Here is a 10,242-nt window from a genome sequence, read left to right on the forward strand (position 1 = left end):
CTCGCTCAATCTCCTTCAAGGACAAGGTTGGAGTGTGCACGCGCTCTCTCTGGCTCTCTAAAGTTGGAGGTCACCTTCTGGCTGCCGTGGTATTCTCAAAGCGTTATGGCTGGCCCTAGCTGAAGCACTTATTCCGTAAACCTGCCTCTCTGGCCTTCTGTTCGGTCTCCATCTTGTGCTAAGAGAAATTTATGTCTAGCTTGCATTCCGGATCAACTTTAGAGCAGTTATGAGGTTAAGATGCTGCTGCTGCTGTTGCTGATGCTACATCACTCCAAAAGGCTTCAGAGCTTCTGAACTCTTTTTGAAGGCGCACTAGAGCAGGGTCTTATATGTGCCTGTTATCCCAGCACTGGGGAGGCTGAGTCCTGGGGGAAATCAGGAGTTTGAGACCAGCCTGGGCCTCGCTGTTAAGACTATTTCAAACAAACAAACAAACAACAAGAGAAGAAAAAAAAAAAAAAAAAAAAACAGAAGACAGAATTTTGATCTTCATTTTCAAGTTCCTTCGATAAGACAATAACCTCCCCTCCCCTTCTCCCCACACCTAATTCAACTAATGGCTGCCTAACAAGATCGAAGATGCCCGATTTCTGCCCTTCACAGTTCCTCTGGGAAACTGCAGGGTCCCAAGAAAAGGCCTGGCCCGGAGGGGGAGAAAATAAGGATCCTAAGAAAGGTGTAGCTTCTCTAGGAGTCGCTGAGCTGGTACGGGGTGTGTGTGTGTGTGTGTGTGTGTGTGTGTGTGTGTGCTTCGGAATAGAACCCAGGAGCTCACACTAGGAGAGAACAGCAGCCCAGCCCTGTGTAATTCTGTCTTCCCACATTCTTAGCTCTTTTGTCTCATCCAACCCAGCACCTGGTTCCTTATTCCAGCATGGCTTGAGCAATCAGAAGTGTTCTGAAGATTTAGGGCACTTGTGTTTTCTTAAGATAAAATTGTTTCCCCATCTAGCGGCCTCACTGACGCTGGTGTGTGAGAATTTGCCTTTTGTTTTTTTTAAGTGTGTAGCTCTTGTAAATGACAGCTAATTCTATAAATAGCACTCTCCTCTGCCAAGCACTGAGTAGAAGTACAAGCATGGAGTGTAAGTATGAATAAGTATAAATATAATATAACTGTGTTCTTTGGGTGCTGCCCCTAGTCCCAATTTTACTGAAAATTTGGGGGAGTCTGGGTGGAGCTATCACATTACTGGGGAATAGAAGGAAAAAGCTAGGAACTGAAGAAAAGGAGATGCTGTTATAGAAGTGTTAGGCAGCTATGGGTGGGACTTTGGGGTACAGGCCTAGTGTCTGCCTGGGTTTGAATCCCAGCAGTGAAAAAGAGTATCAGGTACCAGGAGCTGAAGGAGAAGGGGTGGATACTGGAAAATGTTAGGGAAAGAATTCAGCTTTTCATCTGTAAGATAAATGCTTGCTAAACATCTAGGTAACAAGGGCTAAAGAAGTTTAAAGTAAATCATTCTCGAGGAGTGAGATGGGTAATAAAATGGAATACAAATGTAAAAAGGAAACAGTCAGAAGAGAAGTTGGGATTTCCCCCTTGAAATATATGTACTGAGAACGTTCCTATGTAGGAGGATTGCTTCAGGGACCAAGACACACAAGACAAGGTGCTTGCTAGTGGGAGTGTACATACTACTAGAGGGTTGCAAACATAATCAAATGAGTAAAATATGAGACACAGAATGTGACATTGACCGGGCAAGGTGGCACATGCCCTTTGTCCCAGCACTCAGGAGTCAGAGACAGGCAACAGGCAGATCTCTGAGTTCAAGGCCTGTTTGGTCTACAAACATTTCTAGGACAGCCAAGCCTACATAGGGAAATACCAGCTTTAACAGGAAAGAGAGAAAGAGAGAGAGAGAGAGAGAGAGAGAGAAAGAGAGAGAGAGAGAAAATATGAATGTGGATCACGGCACAGCCGCTCTGTGCAGGGTTGTATGGCTGAGGGGCTCACCTCTGCAAGGAACACCTGATGGTTTTATTTTTTTGTTTTGTTTTTCTCTTGTATCTGAAAAGGCTTATCTCCCATTGTAAGGGCGTCATGTTTTTGAACCAGAACAAGTGAATTGTAGAACAGAAAAAGAAGCTTTAGGACTTTATTATAAGATACAATGTAACGAACTCTGACTCAGGGTTGGAGCCTTCAGTTCTCCTTAGATTTCTCTTTTAATCCGGGGTGCCACACACAATCACTGTGTTCTGAACCCTGAGCTACACCCTACACTCTCTTAGGGGAATAGAATCCCAGGCAATCAGCAAAGAGTACTGAGTGTTTAACATCTCAAAGGAACTGTTTTTAGATTCTAATTGTCTAGACATTTCTTGTGAAGGTTTAAAATGAACTAATCTTTTTGTGGGATCATTAACTATATTTTTTGGAAGGGAGGTATTTATAGTGTGAATTATATCAGCAGTTTTGATTTGACTCATGATATTACCTAGCTGTTGAGGTCCAAACTGGGCTGTGGCAGCCCTAATATCTTAAGTATGAATACCTGTCCTTTACTGACCAATTAGAGAAGCAATTAAACGTGGCAATTAAAACAGAGAAAAGAGACTTTCCAAAGGTGCCACACTGGGAAGAAGAACAAAAAAAAAAAAAAAAAAAAAAAAAAAAAAAGAAAAAAAGAAAGAGAGAGAGAGAGAATGAATTCCAATTCCTTGGGTTCCCCTCTCCCCAAATTGTTTCAATGGTCTGATGGCCAAAGAGAGGGACAAGAGTATCTTTCCTGCGACTATGATCAGTCCTTTGAGGACAAGAGGACAGGCCACATCAGGGCACCTAGCTGGATAGAGACTGGTTTGTGCTATGCTCTAGAGCAGAGGTTTTCAGCCTTCCTAATGCTACGCCCCTTTAATACAGTTCCTTATGTTGTGGTGACCCCCGGTCATAAAATTATTTCTTTGTTACTTCATAATTGTAATTTTGCTTCTGTTAGGAACCGTAATGTATATATCTGTGTTTTCCAATGGTCATATCACCCCTAAGGATGTTGCAACCAGTGGGTTGAGAACTCCAAAGTGCTCTAGCAGCCACAGTTTAGAAGTGATGTTGTTGGTAACACATTCCCGGGACTGAAACCAACCAGTGTGCCTCTGGATTGGATTTCTCTTTCCTGAGGGTCTGAAAGCAGCAGACACATCTTTAGTGAACACTGAGCCTTTAGTGGAAAAACCTGTGTAGTAATTACATCCTAAAGTTTGCTCTCTTCTTAGGAAAAAAATATGAACCTTTATTTAGTTTTATTTTCTAATTTACAGGGTTAGGAATGGAACCACGGCTTTCCATGCACTAGACTGTAGACCCCTGTTAGTCAGACTGACCTCCCTCCTCACCACTCCAAAACCTTCCACTCCAAAGGAGGGGGTGGGAGGGTTATGAGACCCTCACCTGACAGCCCAGCATGCACCCCTGTTTCTCCCCTCCCCCTTCCCCCAGCTATAATTAATTCTGCCTGTCTGCACCTGATCTTAGGAAGGGTAAATGAAGGAGACACTGTGCAGCCGGACAGAACTTCCCATGCTGGTGTGAGACTTCTCGGTGATGCAGCTGTTTGGGGGTAACTCCCACTTCCACAAGCACCCTCGACTCATGCTTTTGTAAGTAAACCCAGGGGATACAAGCTGGACCATTCCTTTGGTCATTTATTGGTGCTTGATCTGGGGTGAACTCGCGTGTTTGTTCTCTCTTCCGCAGGGCAAGCGTAACAAGCCTGGCATTCACATCCTTGGAGCCCTGAAGGAGTGAGTCACCCACCAGGCATGAGGTCTTAGTTGTTCTTGAAGGTGAACTCCCAAACAGGTGCGCTCCCGCAGAGCTGAAGGGGAACAACTTTCCCACACACACAGCACATCCACTGTAGTTCCAGTGACCGGAAGTCGGGGGCACTCTCCCGACTTCCATGATTAAGGTGTTCACAGGGTAAAGGTCCTGACATCTTCCACACTGCACGTCCCTAGACCCATAAGCTGACCAGCATGACAAGCTGTTCTCCAAATGGAGAAGAGTTTTTGTTATTTTGTTGTTGTTGCTGCTGCCGCCGCTGTTCTTCCTAGCCTCATCTAACTCCTGTTTCCTTACTCTCTGACCCCATTCACTATTAAAGCTTCATTTTGGCCAATCTGTCAAAAAAATCTTTTTCTTTCAAACATGAATAACCATGATGATTCATAGAGACATAGACTTTGTTATAGATATATAGAGATAAATACATGTATCAACAACAGAAAGTTTTTAAAAAAGTATTTGTGTGTGTGTGTGTGTGTGTTGTTGGTCTTTCCCAGTGGTCATGTACTCTGTGTTGTCTGTACTTTGAGCTGCTCCATTGTGAAGACTGGCATTGGTACCCTACAGGGCAAACCTACAGACTTTGTACAGATTTCTTGGTTTTATGTGTATGAGGTTTACTGAAATAGTTTTCTTATACTGAACAATTTTTGAAACGGGCACAGCATAATTTCTAGGTAAAAATAAATACAAAATGCTTAAAATTATAAAATCTATTTCCCACCCCCTTTTCTCCTATCTTTTTTTCCCTCCCCTTCTTTCGATCTTCTCTCTTCCTCCCTCTCCCCTCCTCTCCTTCACCTCCTGCTCCCTTGTGGTTTAAAAAGCACCTCCTATTGAGCTCCTGGCATCTCTTTACAGCTACTTTTGAATAGACTTGGCAGAAGACTTACACTCCCTTAAGCTCAGGGGGGTGATTTGCATATCAGGGCAACCTGAGACAGGTGTCTCCACAGTGAGTGTTCCACTGGCTGGGAGGAGGAAAGGCCAAGTTCAGGAGGCATTCACACTTACAAATGCACCAAGGGGAGGGGCAGGAATGGCACAGAACTCAGGCTGCATGCCCAAGTGTGAGCCTAGCACTTTGTAAACAAGGTGTGGTAGTGCACACATGCAACCTCAGCCTTCAGGGCAGGAGGCAACCAGATCAGATATTAAAGGTGATCCTTAGCTACATGGCAAATTTGAGGCCACCCTGGGTTATAAGGGGCCCTGTTGCTGCTGTTGCTGCTGCTGCTGTTGTTTTAAAAGAAACAGACCTGTATCCGTTGCTTCTCTATTCCTGCATCCTCAGCACGTGCATTTGTTCGTCTCACTTTATTAGCAACACCTTTTTGTCCCCCTCTTTCCAGCATCCTGAGGGCTGCCCTCTGGCACACTCCTATATGAAAACAGCAGGCTACAGAATTAGGACTTACTTTGATGTTGAAATTGATCACCGTAAACTCCCCCCTTATCCTTCCTGGTTTGGGTGTGAGCTCTTCCAGCATCTGCCAGGATTCACTGTGCAGCCGGCATCTCACCCCCTCTATCCGTGCTGTGTGGGCTGCTGCCCATAACTTTGGCATCAATAACCTATTACCCTTGATTTCCACCTCCTGCCCAGACCCCTCTCCTAAGCCCCAGGTCTCTATTTCCAGCTGCTTCCTGGGTAAATCTGCCTGGAAACCTTATAGATGCCCAACACTCAGCATGCCAGTGGCCACCCAACAAACTTCCTTTTGGCAGCTGTCAAATGCTAATAATACTTCAGCCACTATATATATAAACAAACTCCCTCCATATGTATATATGGGACTACAGATATGGCTCAACAGTTAAGAGCATTTCCAACTCTTGCTGAGGACCTGGGTTCAGTTCCCAGCACCCACATGGCCCCCTCATGATCATCTGTAACTCCAGTTTCAGGGGTTTTGATGCCTCCTCTGACCTCAGAGAGCTGTGTGTATATGTTATGGTGCACATATATACACTCAGGCACACACACACTCATGCATATAAGATTAAATAAAATTTAAACAATATTAAATATTAAAAGTTTAAGATGCCTTAGCTCCCCAGGAAAAACTTGCAGTTGGGACAATGGCTTGAAGAAGAAAACTGAGCAGCTGGGGGTGGGGTGGGGGCAGGGGTGGGAAATTGCTTTTCATTGTGTTGTCTCCATAGTTTTCAAGTTTTACATACATGCCTATTTAAAGAATAATAATTAAAAGTCATGAAGAGTTGAGATGACTGAGTATGTGTGTACATGTATGTAGATGTATGTGTGTGGGGGTATGTGCATGGATATGTGTCTGAGCATGTGTGTACATATGTGTATGTGTGTTGTACCTGTATGTACATGTGTGTGTATGCAGAGGATACCTTTCAGGAGCTGGCCTTTTCCCTCCACCACGTGAGTCCTGATGACAGAACTCAGGTGTTCAGCCATTATGAAAGTGTCTTTATTGGCCAAACCATCTCACTGGCCCTGAAAAATCCTTATAAAAATTTATTTATGAAAACCGCTTGAGTACTCAGCCATACTCAGTCATGCAGGAGGTGTCTCTCTCTTCCTTTATTTATTCATAGGCACTGGCTCCTTCCAAACAAGGCCACTGGATACTATGGGATTGTTCCAAGTTCAAGGGTTTCTAACTAAACTTCCTGAGTTCGCACTCACCGAATGTCCGTGTCCTATGTGTATGTGTGTGGGTATTCACACTTACACAGAGTTCATTTCTGTCATTTTTTAGGTGCCAGACACTGTTTAGACACAAAGAGTCAGAGTTACAATGCTCAGGTTACTTTGAGTTCACGTCACATGAATCCATATGCTAATGAGGCAGAGCCATCTCAGGCACAGGGCTTGTGAACAATGAGACCTTAAGCAGCCGGGAGAAGCTTTTTACCTACAAGGTTGACTTGAATTAGAAAGGAGAGGGAAAGAGATGAAGAGGAACAAAGCAAATGGAATCCTGAATGGTGGGCATGAGCCAGGCTAAATGAGCAAATCACGGGGGAAAGGGGGGGCTGTGGAGGGAGGAGCCAAGGATGACTTGAGGTGCAGATATCAGACTGAGTGTGCATGAATGTGTGTGCATGTGCAAGTGTGTGCCTGTGTGTGCGTGCGAGTGTGTGCAGGTTTGTGCATACTTGCTTAAACTAAGGAATGCCTTCTTGTGTTCCAAAGTTCCTGAAAGATGTGGCTTATCCTCACCGCCTAAAATCACACCCCCTGATGTGCAGCTCCTGACCTTCCTCACCTCCCTGACTTCTGTAATGCAGCCATGTCAGCAGGGCTCCACTACCCTCTCTCACACACGTGCGCACACACTCAAGACACAGATAGTTCTGTGTAACTGATTGTGCTACACGAGCTCTTAGACACACATTCCAGCCATTCCCAGACACTGGCAATCAGTGGACAATGGAAACCTCATTTCACCCATCTGAATACATTTCTAGAGGCTCCTGGTTGTTCAGGTCTCTCTGGGGGGCAGATTATACCCAGTAGATATTGCATTAATCCACCCCAACCTTGGGCTTTGTGGTCACAGAGATACATGATCCCTGGAAAACCTTCTGTCATTGTGTTGTTTCTTAGATGAGGTCTTGTGTACCCTAGTCTGGTCTTGAACTTGCCATATAGCCAAGGATGTGATTCAGTTTCGGATTCTCAAGCATCCATCTTCCACATGCTGCGATTTTGGGTGTGGTTTACTGCTCTCTGTCCTCTTTACTAGACCAGGAGTACCCCAGAAGTCCAAACATTTCCTAGACCTTTTCACATGCAGTCAAGGATGGCCTGTACAAACCCAGCCCGTTAGCATCCTTTAAAAGTGTCCCAGTAACCCTGAGAAAGAAGACCGTGCAGGACTGGTTATGTCAGTTTCATTTTCTTCATGTCATTCATTTCATTGTTGTTTTCAAGGTTAAGGTTTGTTTGTGAATGTTGAAGAGTTGCTAAACCTTTCCTTAGAGGAGAACTGGGGTTTCCTAACATGATATACACACAGGAAAAGAGAAAGGAGAATGGGTTATTGGCAACAAATGATAAGAATGAGCACCTCGTTAATTGATGGCATTTATGCCTTGAGACTCTGGCTAATTTGAGTTAGCTCACTCTGCTTCCTGTTCAGATGTCGCTTTCAGTGCCATGCCTGCTGCCGGCTCCCTCCTACTGTGATGAGAATGGATACATCCTTCCTTCCATCAGTTGTCTTGGTCATGATGTTTCATCACACATTAGAAAAGGAACTAATAGTTACATTCTGCAACATGACTCAAGCATTTCAAAAGTACATGTGGATGGATGGCTGTTGTAAGAAGCCAGGGTGGCGTTCTGATGGAAGTTGGTCAGAGTGGGCTGTCTGACGAGGCTTATTCTCTGGAGACAAGTTTTAGCTATGAAGGATGTTTGCTGTGTGAGGCTACCTTATCCTATACCCGTGATCTGCACCCTTGCAAGCATGTATCAATATACTAAATATGTCCCCCTCTAATTAGTAGCTTTCATAAAGAGTAGCAAGAATGGGGTTGAGATGTAGCTCAGGTGGTAGCCTGCTTGCTCAGCATGTTGAAAGTACGGTAAAATGCTATGGTGTTCCACAGCTGTAATCCCAGCACCTATTTAGGAAGCCGACTCGGGAGGATCGGCAATGCAAGATTGTCCAGGGCTGCGTATTGAGTTCAAAGCCATTCCAGGCACATGAAATTCTGTCTGGGGTGGGGGGGAGGTCTGACAAACTTAACTGTTATACACATCTTTGGGAAGAGTTCTGATTTAAAAGGCACGGGAATTCTAAAGTGACTGAACATGAGCAATGGATAGCATGTTAAAGATGCTCCAAGGACCTCAGATGACTTTGAGTATATAGGATCTTAATGTAGGCTGTGAGTGTAGCTCATGGAAGAGTTGAGGCTTACCTTGCCTAGGCCCTGGGTTTAATGCCCCGTATTCCCGAATCAGGGAACAAGTAAAGACCAAAACAGCTCTATAACCATTGATGGGGGGAAAAAAAGGCAGGATTTACATATACAGAATCTAATTTTGAAAATATTGTTTTCAGGAGTTCTGAGATGCACCGGGAAGTTGAAGACTGGAGAGGACCAATATCAGTGACTACTTTGTAATATAGCTGTTTCTTGAGAGCATCTGCCAGAGCCTTATTGATACAGATGTTTCCGATGCTTGCAGCCAGTCATCGGACTGAACACGGGGACCCCAGTGGAGGAGTTAGGGGAATGAGCTGAAGGCGTTTGCAACCCCATAGGAAGAACAACAATATCAACCAAACAGCCTATCTGGCATCAGTGAGAGGGGAGGGTCTTTGTCCTGTGAAGGCTTGATGACTCAGGGTAGGGGAATGCTAGGGCTGGCTGTAAGGTGGGAGTGGGTGGGTTGGTGGGGAAGCATCTTCATAGGAGCAGGGAAATAGGGTGGGATAGGGGGCTTGCGAAGGGGAAACCAGGAAGGAAAATAATATTTAAAATTTAAATAAATAAAATAATAATTGCTTTTAAAAAGGAGCATTTTGAAAGAAGGTGGGGACATGGCTTGAAACCGGAAGAGTAAATGGGGAGACCAAGGTTACAATATAGCAGTAAGAATAGGTGTGGTGAGCTCAGGGGACTTGCTGCTGTTCAGCTGAGATAAGGATATGGTTAAGTGATTTGTACAAGGCCTGATAGCTCGTGATGGGTACTTACTTGTTGCTAGGTAACAGATACCAGGAGCATTGTGGTCTCTTGTGTGCATTTCAATAGTGGCTAATCCTGTGTTTATGCATGGCCAGGCCAAAACACTGATGATCTAGCTAACACAAAGCAAACAGCAGCGCTCTGAAACTTACAATGCGCCAATGTAGGGAATGTAATGCAACGCAGCAAATGTAGCAAATGCTGTTTCAGCATTTGAGCTTGGAATGCACCATGGCTCAACTGGTCCAGTGTTCACTTCAAATGTATCAGATTTTGGGTTTGTCCTAGCACTGCATTAAACCAAGAATGGTGGCTACACCTACAACTCCAGCCTTCGAGAAGTGGAGGCAGGAAGATCAGACGTTGAAGCTTCAAGTCATCCTTGGCTACACAGTGTGTTTGAGACCAACCTGGGTTACAGGGGACCCTGTGTGGGGGAAGGGAGGCAGGCTGGAACTTGAAACATAGTTCAAGGATCTTACGCAAAATTTCTCAAACAAGGTTAATCAAACTTACTGTAGCTTACTAAAGCCAGTATTCTGGGTCTGTGATTTGAAGGGCAGCCCCACAGGAAAAATTTATCAGCCAATGGTGACACAGAAAGTTCCAAAGACAGCAGTACAATAGCCAGAAAGGCAGCTTTACTCAAAGCTTAAAGGCTCTTGTTTGTTGCCATGAAAGGTGTGGCTGAGTGGTGGCCCTGGCTGGGCTCAACCCTAGCACTAAACCTGGGCATCTGTTTGGAAATTATTTGCGGTGAAGTT

General features: G+C 44.7%; 1 long non-coding RNA gene across 2 annotated transcripts; it reads left to right on the top strand.

The window, feature by feature from the left end:
- Window positions 1-54: 54 nt before the first annotated feature.
- LOC117714783 (uncharacterized) lies at window positions 55-8,932 on the top strand. 2 transcript variants are annotated; one of them, XR_004607594.2, is made up of 4 exons: window positions 55-708; window positions 3,485-3,609; window positions 3,707-3,811; window positions 8,848-8,932. It is a non-coding gene; the product is annotated as an uncharacterized LOC117714783 (long non-coding RNA). The 2 variants fall into 2 exon arrangements; XR_004607593.2 differs by lacking the exon at window positions 8,848-8,932 and having other exon boundaries at window positions 3,707-4,130.
- The last annotated feature ends 1,310 nt before the right edge of the window (window positions 8,933-10,242 follow it).

Source organism: Arvicanthis niloticus, chromosome 9 (genome assembly GCF_011762505.2).
Source record: "Arvicanthis niloticus isolate mArvNil1 chromosome 9, mArvNil1.pat.X, whole genome shotgun sequence".
Lineage (NCBI taxonomy): Eukaryota > Metazoa > Chordata > Mammalia > Rodentia > Muridae > Arvicanthis > Arvicanthis niloticus.